Below are 14,884 nucleotides of genomic sequence, written 5' to 3'. Positions count from 1 at the left end.
AAATGTTGTTCTGCCTGTTCCACTGAGAGTATGTGGGTTGTCTCTGTCAGTAGAGAGGACTCAGGGCCCAATCCTATCCAACTTTCTAGTATTGATACAACCATACCAGTGGGGTACATGCTGCATCCTGTGATGAGTGGGACAGTCACGGAGGCTTTCTCAAGGTATGGGAACATTTGTTCCCTTGTCTTGGGGCTGCATTGCACCTACATCAGAGCTGGAAAGTTTCATAAGATTGGGCCCTCATTCTTCCATTCTTGTCCTTGGCTGCAGCAACTGTTATCCTGCACATCCCTGATCTTGTCTGATCTCAGAAGCTAAGCAGGGTCAGGCCTGGTTAGTACTTGGATGGGAGACCGCCTGGGAATACCAGGTGCTGTAGGCTTATACCATAGTGTTTCAAGACTGAAGGTTGCCAACCATTTGTCCTTGGCTGTTTGGTTTGGAAGAGAAGAGTTTGTGCTGGGAAAGGGAAGTTAACTTCTGAGCCTATATCTCTTGCCCGGAGTTCTACTGAGAATGTGTATTTTAATGCTGGATAGCGCCCATGAGGAGGACGTGCTGCTTCTCATAGCTATAGTAATTTGTGGCAGTCTACAAAGGTTTCGTTTTTTTTCCTGTATTGAATTATTCTCATATCTCAAACTAGTCCATCTTTTCCATTTATGATTTGTTGATATTTTGATTGGAATCAAAAGCTACTGAAATATAAACTGCTTTGTTTTTCATCCATATTGTGGACCCATCCACTGTGGTGATACAGAGTTACGGCAAGTCCTGCCTGGGCTGAGCAGTGGTGGTGCACCTCTTCTGTTGGTGTTGACTGCCATAAAGCAGTCGGCACCAGTCGCAAACAGCACTCTGGCAATGCAAGCAGGAAGGCTGGAGCCTTCCCATATGCTCCACAGCAACCAGTTTCTGCCACCAAAGGAGGTATGGTGATGGAGAAGTGGGAGGGGTGGGTGGAAAGGGGCAGTGACAGGTGTGGAGGATTGGTGGACTGGGTCCAGGAAGGGGGCAGGTTCGGTGGCAGCACTGGTTGCCAAATCCTAACCCCCTTCTTGAACCTGATCCTGTGGCACATGGACCTGTGCCAGCTGTTTAACTATTTCAGATCTGAGTAGACGACCCCTCCACACTGTGGAGGTTCACACCGGGTAAGGAAACAATTATTCTGTTACCCAGAGGACATCAACACCCCCTGCCCTGCAAGATGCAGCAGAATCCATTTTGACATTACTGCATTGGTGAGAGGGGAAAAGAATAGGATTGGGCTCAAAAAGAGATGTTTAAATCCACAACACACACACACACACACACACACACACACACACACACACACACACACACTGCACCCCACCATCTGTTTCATGCAGTCTTGTAGGTGTGACACTGTGCCCTAGAGCCAAGAGAGTGAGCCTGAAAGGGAGACCACTGTGGGGACCAGCTGAGGCCAGGTAAAAGGGTGGGCACACCTTTAATGTGCTCAGGGTATCCCACACCAGCCCACTGCCTGCATCAGCCCACCAAACAGCTTCAGCTGGCCTTGTGGCCACACCAAGCTGCTCCAATTCTCTGTAGTAAAGGATTCTTTACCAATTCTTTTCCAATTCTCTGGAAAAGGATGGTGTCAGTGACTCTGTGTCTGCTACTTCTACAGATTCTTGGCCAGCAGAGTTTTCAGTTGTCATCACTACTTCTTCCCAGTTATCCCCTGTGATGGATAAGGCAGTGGCCTACCTGTCCAAAATAATTAAACCAATTGTCTTCCACCCAATGATGGAATACGCAGGGCTTGAGAGCAGCCAATTGGAGACATACATTCAGAGGTCCAAGCGGGGGGAGGGGGGTTTGGTGAGGAGCAGATTAAAAGTAGAGATTAAAAAATGGAGTTTAATGTTTTGTTGGAGTGGTAGAACTTGTTGATCTCTGCTGCAGATGTATGGAAGCTGGAGTCGGACTGACTCAAAGCTACAATATTAGAAAACTTGTTTTGGGGTAGTCTGTCACTGTATATGACGGCAGGCTAGAGTAGGATTGATTTTTACTGAAGAAAATGATATCTTGCAGTTCAGTCTGTTTGGGTGATATAATTGGGAAGGGCAGACTGAGGTCCTGCCAGATGCATACCGCTAGAGTGATTATAACACCTAATTATACCTGATAGCTTCTTTGGAATGGGAAGTTTAGTAGAACTAGCAAAAGTAAATGCTCTGAAATACACCCTGCAAATTAGTAGCTGTCTTGCTTGCTTCGACAGTTAGATTGTAACTGTCTAAGCCAAAGCTGTCGGTACCCAGCAAGAAGCTTTGGTAGTGAAACACTGTATTAAGTTTAAGTAACGATAACCGTATAAGCTGTCTTCTCCCTTTTCCAGGGAGACAATAAACTCTATCCTTTTATTCTTTTAATGCTGCCCTCCTGCACACTCTTAAGGTTTATTTTCCCAGATGCAGTATCTGGTCTCAACACTTCATTGCCTTGTGAACCTGCAGATTAAAGCTACTGAAGCCACAACCAATATACAGTAAATAATCTGCACTGCCACAACACACACGTTTTGTTATTACTGCTGTTATATTGACTAGTGGGAGAGGGGCTGCTGCCGTAGCTTTCCTGTTGGTCCTTTCTTCACTGCAATGAAATAAACAGTTACAATGAAGGTAGGACCATCAGGCACGATGTGCAGTCAACCCCTCTCCCTCATTGCTGCCTGCCAGGATCTATCCAGCCACAATGTGCATCTCAGCAATCAAGTCGCTGAGTGAGTGAGGGGCGAGGGAAGAGAACCACAGATCTGAAACTCTGGAAACCAAGTCTGCAGATATGGAGGCTCAATCACATTGAACATGTTTTATGGGGCTTTTGAAGCATGCACAACACTTCACACGTATGAATCTTGATGTAACCCTTCCCACCACCCTATGAGTTAAGTCAATCAGTCAATCACTTATTGAACCTGAGGCTGACTTGGCTTGCTTAAGGAGCTGGTGTAGCATTATGGCTATGAGCCTGAGCTGCCATCAGGACTTCCCCAGCTTGAAGCCTTCTGGCCTGAACTCCCTGAACTGGCCTGAACTCCCCAGGTGACAATGGGCAAGCAACTCTCAGCTTCCTATCTGCTCTGCTGCCACCAGGTAACAGGAGTCACAAATGTGGGGGTAGGAGGAGGCTGGCTTCCCCCTCTTGTCCAGGCTATTGCCATTGATGCTCCTCTGAGAGTAGTGGCCACTACTGCTGGGTAATTGGACAGCAGAGGTGTGGTGAAGCAGGTGTGGAGGCGCAGCCCCATGTCTACCTATATTGCACCAATCTGCACCTCTCACCATCTGCTGCCAAATCAGACCTCAAACAGTGTCTGTTGTGTTGCTGCTTCTTTGGAAGGAGCGGCAGTGCCATTGCCAGTAGTAAGAGCAGCCACTGCCAGGTAATGCTGCCATGGCAGCAGCAACTGGGCCAAGTGGAGGACTGCCCCCTCATCCAGCAGTGGTAACTATTTTTGGTGGCTACCCAAACCCTGCACATGCCCAATCTTGTCTGATCTCTCGGAAGCTAAGCAGGGTCAGGCCTGGTTAGTACTTTGATGGGAGACCACCTGGGAATACCGGGTACTGTAGGCTTATACCATAGTCTTTCCAGACCGAAGGTTGCCAACCAAACCAGCTTGGGATGCTGCCTATGCCAGCCTGTCACCTGAAGCAGTCGCTTCACTGCCCTCATTCGTGGTATTGAGAGGAGGGAAGCAAATTGAAGTTCTACACTTGCTTTGTGGGCTAATAGGCAGAAATGCAGTCTACTGGGTCAGAGGGGGTGAAAAATAATTTTTTAAAAACTTGCCAGAGGTAGATGTGTTTTTCTATATAGTTTTTGTCCAAATCATAACATTCGGATTCCATCATGTTTTCTCCAGCTCCAAAAATATATTGTTAACACTACTAGCAACTTCCCAAATTTTAAACACGTATTAATGGACTCCCTGCAAGAGCTGCTGTCCTGCCTCTTCTCTATAGCCAAGTGCATTGCCAGCGCAAGCGGTGGGATTCAGTTGGCAAGACGGGTCCTTGTATGATCCTTTGTCATTCTCCAGTAGCTGCAGCTCCTTGTACCAGCACTGATGGACAGGCGCTTAGTATCTAATGCGCTCCAGTATTAGCATGTGCTGAAGGACCTTGCTGATTCAGGGTCCTGTTCTGTGGTAGTTGCTCTGTTTGCTGAATAGTGTATCAAATTAAATAATACTATGGCAGATTGATCCACTTTAGGTTGATTGTAGAGAGATGCCAATTGGTTTATCTTAGATCTGAATAATGCAAGTTTAGCAGCATGAGTGATGTCCTTGGATCAAATTATTTAATAACACGATAGACAGTGCTAGGAGTTTACATTTTAATCATGCATCTCAGCTTTTAAAACAAGGTGCACAGTTTAAAAAAAAAGGAAAAAAACAAGCTAAGGCCCAAATCCTAACCCACTTTCTCACACTGGCATAGCTGTGCCAATGGGGCATGTGCTGCAGTTGGGGGGGGGCAGTTGAGGGGCACTCACAGGGGGTTCCTGAAAATAAAGTAATGTTTGTTTCCTTACCTAGGAAATTTAGTAAGGGCTGCATTGCCCTTATGTTGGGGCTGAAAAGTGGGTTAGAATTGCATCCTAAGGGCCAAGTCCTATCCAACTTTCCAACACCGGTGCAATCGCAATGCAGCTCCGAGATAAGGGAACAAATGTTCCCATACCTTGAGGAGGCTTCTGTGACTACTTCCACATCACTGGATGCAGCGTATATCCCACTGTTATAGCAGCACCAGCACTGGAAAACTGGATAGGATTGGGCCCTAAGTTGACTACAGTCTTTAGTGTTCTCTTTTCGCATTTAGCTGTGAAGTGTTTCTTGCCTTGCTGACATAATATTGGCATTAATGTCTCCTTAACTTAAGCTTTTCCATCTTTTCTGTGGTTAGATTGTGAAAGCACCTATTTTGGAACTAAAAGAACATGGCTGGATGTTATGACCAACTGCAGTAGTGCATATCATTTTCTGCAGATAGTTGACACTTGGGTCCCAACTAGACATGGCTGTGGGTGGTAAGGGGACTTTAAGTTCACTCCCAAAACCTTTCTGAATCCAGTTTTCCTCTTCTCTCATCTTATGTGTCCTTTCCCTGTAAAAAGTCAGTTGGCAGAAGTGGGAATGTTTTTCAAGGATAAATAGCACATATGGGGGAGATAGTCTCTTACTCCCCCCGACCCAATCATCTTCCCACTGCATATATTATTTGTGAAAAAATGAAGTACATCAGGGTGAATTACATTGTTAATGTAAAATCTAATTTGGCCTTTAGAGCTGTTTCATACCATATGTTTTTACACATATATGTAAACATTCAGAGTAAGAACATAAGAACATAAGAACATAAGAACAGCCCCACTGGATCAGGCCATAGGCCCATCTAGTCCAGCTTCCTGTATCTCACAGCGGCCCACCAAATGCCCCAGGGAGCACACCAGATAACAAGAGACCTCATCCTGGTGCCCTCCCTTGCATCTGGCATTCTGACATAACCCATTTCTAAAATCAGGAGGTTGCACATACACATCATGGCTTGTACCCCGTAATGGATTTTTCCTCTAGAAACTTGTCCAATCCCCTTTAAAGGCGTCCAGACCAGTCACCATCACCACATCCTGTGGCAAGGAGTTCCACAGATCAACCACGCGCTGAGTAAAGAAATATTTTCTCTTGTCTGTTCTAACTCTTCCAACACTCAATTTTAGTGGAAACCTCCTGATTTTAGAAATGGACTATGTCAGAATGCCAGATGCAAGGGAGGGCACCAGGATGAGGTCTCTTGTTATCTGGTGTGCTCCCTGGGGCATTTGGTGGGCCGCTGTGATATACACCTTGTGGCAAATCTAGGTTTTCTCCAGCAAAATGTGTGAAATGGCCTTTGATATCCATTGATCTTGGATCTCAAAGAGGATAAAGTGTAACTAGAGTTCCTGGAGCCTCTGTACAAATTTGGAGATTGTAAGTATCCAAGGAGTTTTCCACTGTTTTCCACTGTTGCTGTTGGAATAACATTTATGCATTAGATTAATGCGCACAAGATAATGTGCATGCTTGGTTCTCTTTGAAGACTAAGGGCGCAATCCTGAGTGCACCTTATGCCAGTGCAAGTCCCTTGCGCTGACAAAGAAGGGTCGCAAACGTGCTTTACGGCACATAAGCAAGAGTCGACTGGGCTGACTGGGGCAGGGAGGGTTGTGTCAGCCAAGCTCGTCCGATGCATGGGTCTGGGGAGGACATAAAGGAGGCGGAAAGTGATCACCTTTCTGCTCAGGGGGAAGGGAGGGGTCAGCTGGAGAGAGAAGGATTGATGGATTGTCAGCCAGCTGCGCTCTCTCTCTCTCTCTCTCTCTCTCTCTCTCTCTCTCTCTCTCTCTCTCATTAAGGAGGCTGTTGTTAAAGGACTGTTCAGTTTTTTAAACTGATTTTAAAGGGGTGCATTTTTCCTCTTCTCCAGGGATCAGCACATTCCTTCTCATTTGCAGGGGACATTCGTGTTGAGTCAAATCTGTGTATAAAAAATCCATGTATAAATAGGCTGGACCTGTACTTCTCTCACAATATACTGTGAGACTACTTCTCATAGAATACACAGAGTACAGTGGGCAGAATATGTGTTCAGGACACTTTTGATGTGGGGTTTTTGTTTTTTTTTTTCTTCAAAAATTGAACCCCATTATATATTCTAGAGGTGACACAAAGTTAGGTACCCACACATTACATTGTACATATGTCTGTGTATATGTGTCTATTTTGATGTAGATGCCTGTAGGTGCAATTATTTGAAAAGTGTGCCTGGAAACCGAAGCCCTAAAAATGTAGAACACAGTTTGTGCATACTGCTGAATGTGCATTGAGCATAATGTTAATAACTGAACACATGTGCAAATCAACAATCTATGGGCGCAATCCTTACCAACTTTCCAGCTCTGGCATAGCTGTGCCGGTGGGGCATGTGCTGCATCCTGCAGTTGGGGGGCAGTCATGGAGGCCTCCTCAAGGCAGGGCAATGTTTGTTCCCTTACCTTGGAGTTGCATTTCCCTTATTTCAGTGCTGGAAAGTGGGTTAGGATTGCGGCTTGTGTCTGTTATATACATGTTGGACACACCTGCAGTGCGTGAATAGCCCTAATGTCCCATAAGAATGCTTACTATGTTCCTGACAGCACATTTGGATCAGCTGTAAGTTGAAAGGGTGTGTGTGGGGCTGGGGGGAGAGGTGATTAATTTTACATAGATGGTTTATGACCCAATCCTACCTGCCCAACCCCGCTGGTGCAGCCATGCTCAAAATGGCAGATTGGTAGACTTTGGAAAGAATGGGGATTGAAATTGCTGTCAATTCAACTCAGCTGATTTATGCAGCATGCTTTGGGAATCCTCTGTCAGGAAGATCACTGCCAGGCTTGTGGTTATAAAGAAAAGAAAACTTTATTGAAGGAACTGCAAAATTGGATAGGAAAGTGAGAGAGACAGAGAGCCCGTCTGTCTAACTGAGCTGAACTGAGAAAGAAGTGGAAAGAAGTCATCCTGAGACTAGCAATCTGCATACTATAGTTTGATCATGATGTGTTTCCTGGGCAATGGCAGTCGCTAACATGCCTGCCACAAGGCACATGGCGGTGGCCGGGAAGAGAGAGGTGCTGGCAGAAAGGCCTGCGCAGTTGGCGCTGGGCCTCTGTACCACTCCAATGAGCAACAGGGCGGCAGGGAGGAGTTCCTGGAGGAGGCAGAAGGAGGGCGGAGGAAGGCAGGAAGGGGGGGTTTCTGGATGGGGAGAGGACAACCAACCTGCAAGGTGGTTCAGGCCAGGGAGGGGGCAGGGACAGAGGTAGAAGCTGCTGACTCCCCCTGAAATACTAACATGAGCTATTTGACTGCACCAGTGATTTAGCTGCTGCAAATACAAACAGACACTTAGGGACTCTGGGGGTGCTACATGGGTAAGGGAACCAATCTTCTCCTGCCCCACAGGATACAGCAGCAGCCATTTCAGTGCCACTGGCAGATTGGGCCCTTAACTAGCTAATTAGCTCTATTGCCCTCTTTAGATTCAGGATGCTTGTGCAGGGTTGGTGTACCTTGTTCCAGTAGTACAGGGGTGCCCAAATCCTGGCCCTGGGGCCACTTGAGGCCCTCAAGGCCTCTCAATGCGGCCCTCAGGGAGCCCCCAGTCTCCAATGACACTCTGGCCCTCCAGAGATTTGTTGGAGTCCACACTGGCCAAATGCAACTGCTGCCAGCTGTTTGACCTCTCGCGTGAGCTGTGGGATGAGGGATCCCTCCACTGCTTGTCGTTTTGCATCTGTGATGCAGTAGCAGCAGCAAAGGAAAGGTCGGCAAGACCTTCATTCATTCATATACGTTCATCTTTAATATATTCATTTATGTAAACTTATATAAATTTATTCAAATTTTAAATGTACATTAATTCTTTTTTTCCCCTGGCCCCCCAGTGTCAGAGAGACTATGTGACCCTCCTGCCAAAAACTTTGGACACCCCTGCAATAGTATAATGAAAAATCCTAGGAGCTTCTTTCTTTCTTTCTTTCTTTCTTTCTTTCTTTCTTTCTTTCTTTCTTTCTTTCTTTCTTTCTTTCTTTCTTTCTTTCTTTCTTTCTTTCTTTCTTTCTTTCTTTCTTTCTTTCTTTCTTTCTTTCTTTCTTTCTTTCTTTCTTTCAAACTTGACTAAAGTTTTTGTTGCTCTGCCATTTCTTTCCAATCTTCTTCTGCTTTTTTAGCTATTGACCCAGATAATCATGACTTAAAGTAGCTTTGGCCCAGATATGAAATATACACATCCCTGCGCTTTTGAGTGTGGTCACTAGGCTGAAATGAAGAAAATTCAAGTCCTCATTTTCATTTTGACACTTCCCTGATCTTCCAGAACAAACGTGACATTTTGGTTTTGCTCATCTCATCTCTTCTTAAATCATCTGCACAGGGCACTATGTGTCCTGATCTTGACATGGGAGCTGTCTTCCTCACTGGCATGACCAGGAACTGCAGGCCTATGTTGCCAAATATAGATGCTGTTGGTTCCCAATGCAGTACTTTCCACTGAATGCGTGTTCCTATTGACGTATTTCTACAATTAGTCATGGGTAACTATGCATGACTAGAATTGGATTGGGAAAGATAAGCTGTTGTTTCTCAGGGTATCTATTTCTTGCATTCAGAACTTTTAATTTGGGGTCCTGTGTTCCCTGAGCACTGAACCCCATGTCTACAAAAGGATAACAATGATTCAGTATTTAGGAGCATTTCAGTCTCAGTTTAGCACCTCCAGGAGTTACTCATTTTGTTGTTACTTGACAGTCCTTACCTTTTGACCAGATTGAGCCTTTTTATAGGTTAAAACCCTGGGGGTGGGAGTGGGGCGAGGTTTCATAAGCCTGTAGATAATCTGACTAAATTCAGAGACCTAAACACTGATGTCAAGCAATTTGACATTGTATATGTGAAAACTGTGCCTTTTTGGACACACTGTAAATTTCATTTCTTACCCTCAAATACCGAAATATTACAGCTCTGTGCTCTCTCTCTTATTAGCATTTTTTTTTCTGTCGCAACCGTTGGATGATATTTCTGTGCTGTGTTTAATACCATTCCTCTTATCATATTTCGTCCTACTGTGAACGTATTATCCAAAAGGCCCTCCTGCCAGTACATGGGCCTTGAGTTTTGTGCAAAGGAAAAAGAGGGCAGCACCAAAAGCGAGAAAGGTGTCAAAGAAGAGCTCAGAAACTTGTGATAAGGGAAATCCAAAAGGTCCAGCACATTTTTGTATAAACCTTCAAGGACATGGGGGGGAAAAAAGAACTCTTGGTGATTCATGTAAGGCATTCCATGTGCTGTGAAAACTCAAAAGGGCATGATGTGGAACTTCTGACAAGCATCACTTTTCTTTTGATTGGTCTCTTGAATATGGCCAAACCTTCTTCATAATGGCTCAGCAGCACTCTCCGTTTGTACTCTATGTTCTACTTAGTTATCCTCTCTGTTTGCCCTCCCTTGTTTTCTGCCATTGGCAGATCTGCTGAGGTATCGCTGTAGGTCAGCGGTGGCCAACCTGTGGCACTTGAACACTTTCTAAGTGGCACATGCAAAGTTCCCATAAATTGTTGAAAAACAAATAATAACAAATAAACACCGCAGCAGCTTACAGTTTGCTTGATTCCTTTGCTACGCCTTACCTAGCATGCCCCCAAGCCTCTAGTGCTGCAACAAGCGCATTCAGGGTGCCATACCTACCCTGATTGATTTGCTCTGGTTGGAAAATGGGGAGAAAGGCAGGAAAAGAATGATGTACTAGACAGAAAGCCAATAAGGTGGATGCTAGTGAGCTGCATTCTGCTAACTGGTGGGTCAACTCACTTACCAGAGAAGGCAAGATTGGTGGAGCGCTGAAACAGCGAGAGGCTGGCAGTAGAAGGTGGCAGGGGTCAAGCTGGGCAGCGCAAAGATGACTGATGAGATCAGCAATGCCCAGGTGGGATGAAATCAGTAAAACCCAGCTGGCAGATACCCCATCCTCAGGAAATCATCTGCAAAGAGATCCCAACTAAGTTCATTTTTGAGGATGAACAGGTGGGCAGGCGGGGGTGGGGGGGCTGGGCTATGCAGAAGGGCAATGAATGCACCTTATATGGACCTCAGAACAAATCCTGCTAGGCCGGACTAAAGGTCCATGCAGGCTACCTTTGGGCCTCATCAGCAGTCAGCCAGGTGTCTTGGAAAACCTCAAATAGGCAACAGCACTCCCGTGTCTCTTGCTGTATAGCTTCTGGCATGTGGAGATATACTGTCCTTGAACTTGGAGGCTCTATTTAGCTATCATGGTAAGCGCTAAAAGTGATCTTAAGCTGGAGTGGCACGTTCAAGAGTTTCTACACAAAAAATGGCATGAGGCATGCTGCGGGTTGGCCATAGGTTTATGTCAGAAGCAAGTGGCACCACTGCCTGGTCCCAGGCTCAGAAGGCCTGGCTAGCTTCAGAGGGGTGCAGGTCATAGGTATCATTGCTACCACTAGCTCAACTGCTCTGATGTCTTCAAAAAAGACCTTGAAATCCTTGGGCTGCAGTCCTGTACATCAGGGGTGCCCAAACCCCAACCCAGGGGCCATTTGCAGCCCTTGGGGACTCCCAATACAGCCTGCGGGGAGCCCCTAGTCTCCAATGAGCCTCTGGTCCTTCGGAGACTTGCTAGAGCTTCCTGAAGCAACTGCTGGCCTGAAGCAACTGCTCTCAGTGTGAGGGCGACTGTTCAACCTCTCGCGTGAGCTTTGGGATGAGGGCTCCCTTCACTGCTTGCTGTTTCACGTCTATGATGCAGCAGCGGCAGTGAAGGAAAGGCCAGCCTTGCTTTGTGCAAGGCCTTTTATAGGTCTTGAGCTATTGCCAGATCTTCATTCATTCATATTAGTTCCATCTCTGATATATTCATTGACGTAAATTTATTCGAGTTTGAAATGTAAATTAATTATTTTTTCCCCTGGCCCCTGACACAGTTGTCAGAGAGATGATGTGGCCCTCTTGCCAAAAAGTTTGGACACCCCTGCTAACCTGAGAATATGCCCCACTGAACACAGTGGAACTTACTTCAAAGTAAACATGCACAGGATTGTATCAGTAGTTATGTTACCAAATAGCAAGGTGTAGCTGGTCAGTGAATTTCCAAGAAAGACAAGGCTTCTCCTAAGCCAACCAGCTAGAGGGGGAAGCTGTTGCTCTGAACAACCAAAGTTGCCTTTTCTCAGGGCCTGTGGGACCTGATGTTCTTCATTGTAAGCCCAAGTAAAACATCACAAGACTGATCTGGGTCCTGTTGTCCTGAAATCTACCCAGCACTATGTTCACATGCATGTAAAAACATGTGAAGCAACATTATAGAGCAGACCACTCAAAAAACCCTTAGCTCAGAGTATCGAAGAACATAAGGTGCATAAAAGATTTTTTCGTTTCATTTCCTAATCTCACTCTTCAAGAACTGTATCCCAAGATAATTTCAAGCATTTCTTGGAGACGTAGGTAAGGTCTTAATTTTTCATTTGCCTTTTCCTGCCAACTTCTTGGTATCATGAAGAGGCCCTCTGTTTTTGTTGTGTGCATGTGTGTGTGTGGTGTGTTTTGTTTTGTTTTAAATTTAATGCTATCTCTTGCTTTCAGTGTTGTTGTAAATTAAAATTAGTTGTTAGCTTTAAGATGATGAGGTCATTATAAAGAAGCTCTATTGTATATTGATTACATTTGAGCTTCATTTGCTTAATGTATCATGAGGTTTATTAGGTCTTTCCAAACATTCTTCTCAATGGGGAAGAGAAAAATGAAGATGAGAGAGTAGCAAAATAGATGGGAAGCAGATGCTCAGCCTCATTTGAAGCAGTTCACTGAAGTGGACTGAACTATTGCAATTTACAGCATCCAAGGACATGTCTCATGTGAGCAAAGGGGGAAAAAATTACCGTCTGGGAAATGTAATGAACAGCACAGACTCAGCAGAATGGGAAATCAGGAGCAGCTATTGAAGATAGCAGAACTCTACAGCTACCACCATACATTGCAACACTGCTAGCAGACCTAGTTCCTGAATGGACCTAGTTCCTTAATGGCAGGAGGGTGCTGCATCCAGGCATAAGTAACTTGCACTGGATGCTATCCCCTCCAGAGCCTCCCAGCACCCACCTTGTGTCCTTGAACTTGCACCAGCTATAGATCTTGCACAAGTCTGAGGAGACTCATTTGCAACTGAGGGACTTATGAAGGGGTAAGAGAAAGTATTTCTCTTATCTCTCCTAAGCCTCCCAATTCCCCCCCCCAACCATAGTATGCAGCGTAGCCTGCTGTGGTGCAGCTACTTGCTATGGCAGGGGAAAAGGTAAGATTGGGCTGAAGGTTACTAGAAAATATGTGTTCGTTTCATTGTATCCAGGTCTCTGTACATTCTGAAGTGCTCTCTCATGCACATTTTCATGCACAAATGCACTCAGCATTCGCTCTTACATGCAGGCTCACCTACTGACTGCCTGTGCGCAACACACTAGACCAGTGTTTCTCAAGCTGTGGGTCAGGACCCACTAGGTGGGTCGTGAACCAATTTCAGGTGGGTCCCCATTCATTTAAATATTTTATTTTTAATATATTAGACGATGCTACCCTGGTGTGTGACTGCATCTGTGGAAATGTTATAGCTCTTTACTTTTAACAGGCTACTATGTATATGCTTTTAACAAAGATCGTCAATGGGACTTACTCCTGGGAAAGTGTGGGTAGGATTGCAGCCTAGGATTGTTAAAAGTTTTCCTGCTTGATGATGCCACTTCCGGTCATGACATCACTTCCGGTGGGTCCTGACAGATTATCATTCTAAAAAAGTGGGTCCCAGTGCTAAACATCTGCGAACAACTGCACGAGACACTGAAGCATGTGAGGAATCAATGACTTTCTCCTGATGAAAAGTCCTATCTTCCTATCTCCCTACCTTGACTTCTGAAGAAAGTAAATCAAGGACATAGCCAGTTTATGTTTTCTATAGAAGTGCCTGGGAACAATCGAGTGATTTGCCACCAGCAAGATGTAATTTGAAAGTGTTGTGCACAAGCATATTTTTTTGGTGTGACCATAGTTGGCCATGTACTATGTAGGATCCAAAAGTTTCCTTTGGACCCCAAAAGTGACCTCATAGGCTGTGATATCCGAAGGGCTGAGCCAAAGGCAACCAATGAGGATTTGCCTGATTGGCAAATAACAAAGCCACAGTGCAGTTCTCACTGTCCTTAAAGTAGCTAATCAGGAATGGGCCTCCATTTGCGCATGTGGAGGAAGGCAGCCTTGCATGGTTCCTCCCCCCCCCCCCCGCATGACATGCCACACTGCCATTGGGGCAGACTGGGAGGGAAGGGCTCTGGTATACTATGCAAAAGTGGAAGGCAGTTCCCCCCCTTTCTCTTTTGCCGGAAGGGGGAGCAAGCAATAAAATTGCTGAACAGTGTGCTACAGGGTCATCAGCCTCTATAGCTCCAACACTGCCACTGCCCTTTTGTCAAAGAAATTCTGCCAATTAGACATAGAAAGGGAAGATTTTAAGATGAGCGTGATAGACTTTTGTGTATGTTCAGATATTGGAGAGGATAATTCAAATACATTTGTAAGTGTTTAGTGAAGGTAGGATTAGATCTGGTGCTCTGTGTCTGGGAGACATCTATTTCATTAATGTCAGATGTTGAGACAGAGGCTTAGGCTGGCCTTGTATTCATGAATACAAAAATAAGAATGGTTGCTAATCACTAGGACCTCCTGGTAAATCCTACCTTCCTTGCAGAGCAAAATTACTCACAGATGTTGTGTGCATCAAAAGGATATCCATGCCAAGCAGAAGATCAAGTGTGATGCTCCTAATCTCAATCTCTTATGTTTGTGTGTATAGCGGTTATTGTGTAGGGTAATCCCTTTTTCTGTGGAAAAGCCAATCTCTTTAAGCCAAAGGTTTCCTAGAAGTGAACGTCAATACCCATATCTGATTAATATGGTCAAAGGAGGAAATTGTACATGTTTGTTATTAAGCCCCCCATTTTCATCAGAGGCTTTTTCTTCCTATGCTGTATCATGCAAACATCCTTCATGCATCAAATTGACAGGGGCTGTGCTGAGTCCTACCAAGGCAGCAGCCATATCTGTTCTGTTACTGCTGTTGATCTTTCCCTTCTTTCCAAACTGATTAGTAAACAAAGAACAGTAAACAGAGCCAGCTCACTGGACTGCGAAGTCTGCCTAATTATAGAGTGGGAGAATAAAGGGGCACAAGTGGAACCCCAATGAACA

General features: G+C 45.2%; 1 protein-coding gene and 1 pseudogene across 4 annotated transcripts in view; both read left to right on the top strand.

Moving 5' to 3' along the window:
• Positions 1-14,884, top strand: part of ERBB4 (erb-b2 receptor tyrosine kinase 4) — a 912,234-nt gene that overhangs the window by 604,159 nt on the left and 293,191 nt on the right. The window lies entirely within an intron of this gene.
• Positions 266-385, top strand: LOC136638002 (5S ribosomal RNA; annotated as a pseudogene).

Source organism: Tiliqua scincoides, chromosome 1 (genome assembly GCF_035046505.1).
Source record: "Tiliqua scincoides isolate rTilSci1 chromosome 1, rTilSci1.hap2, whole genome shotgun sequence".
In the NCBI taxonomy this organism is placed as follows: Eukaryota; Metazoa; Chordata; class Lepidosauria; order Squamata; family Scincidae; genus Tiliqua; species Tiliqua scincoides.
The sequence above is the reverse complement of the archived record's forward strand: the minus strand, read 5'-3'. Positions and strand labels throughout refer to the sequence as shown.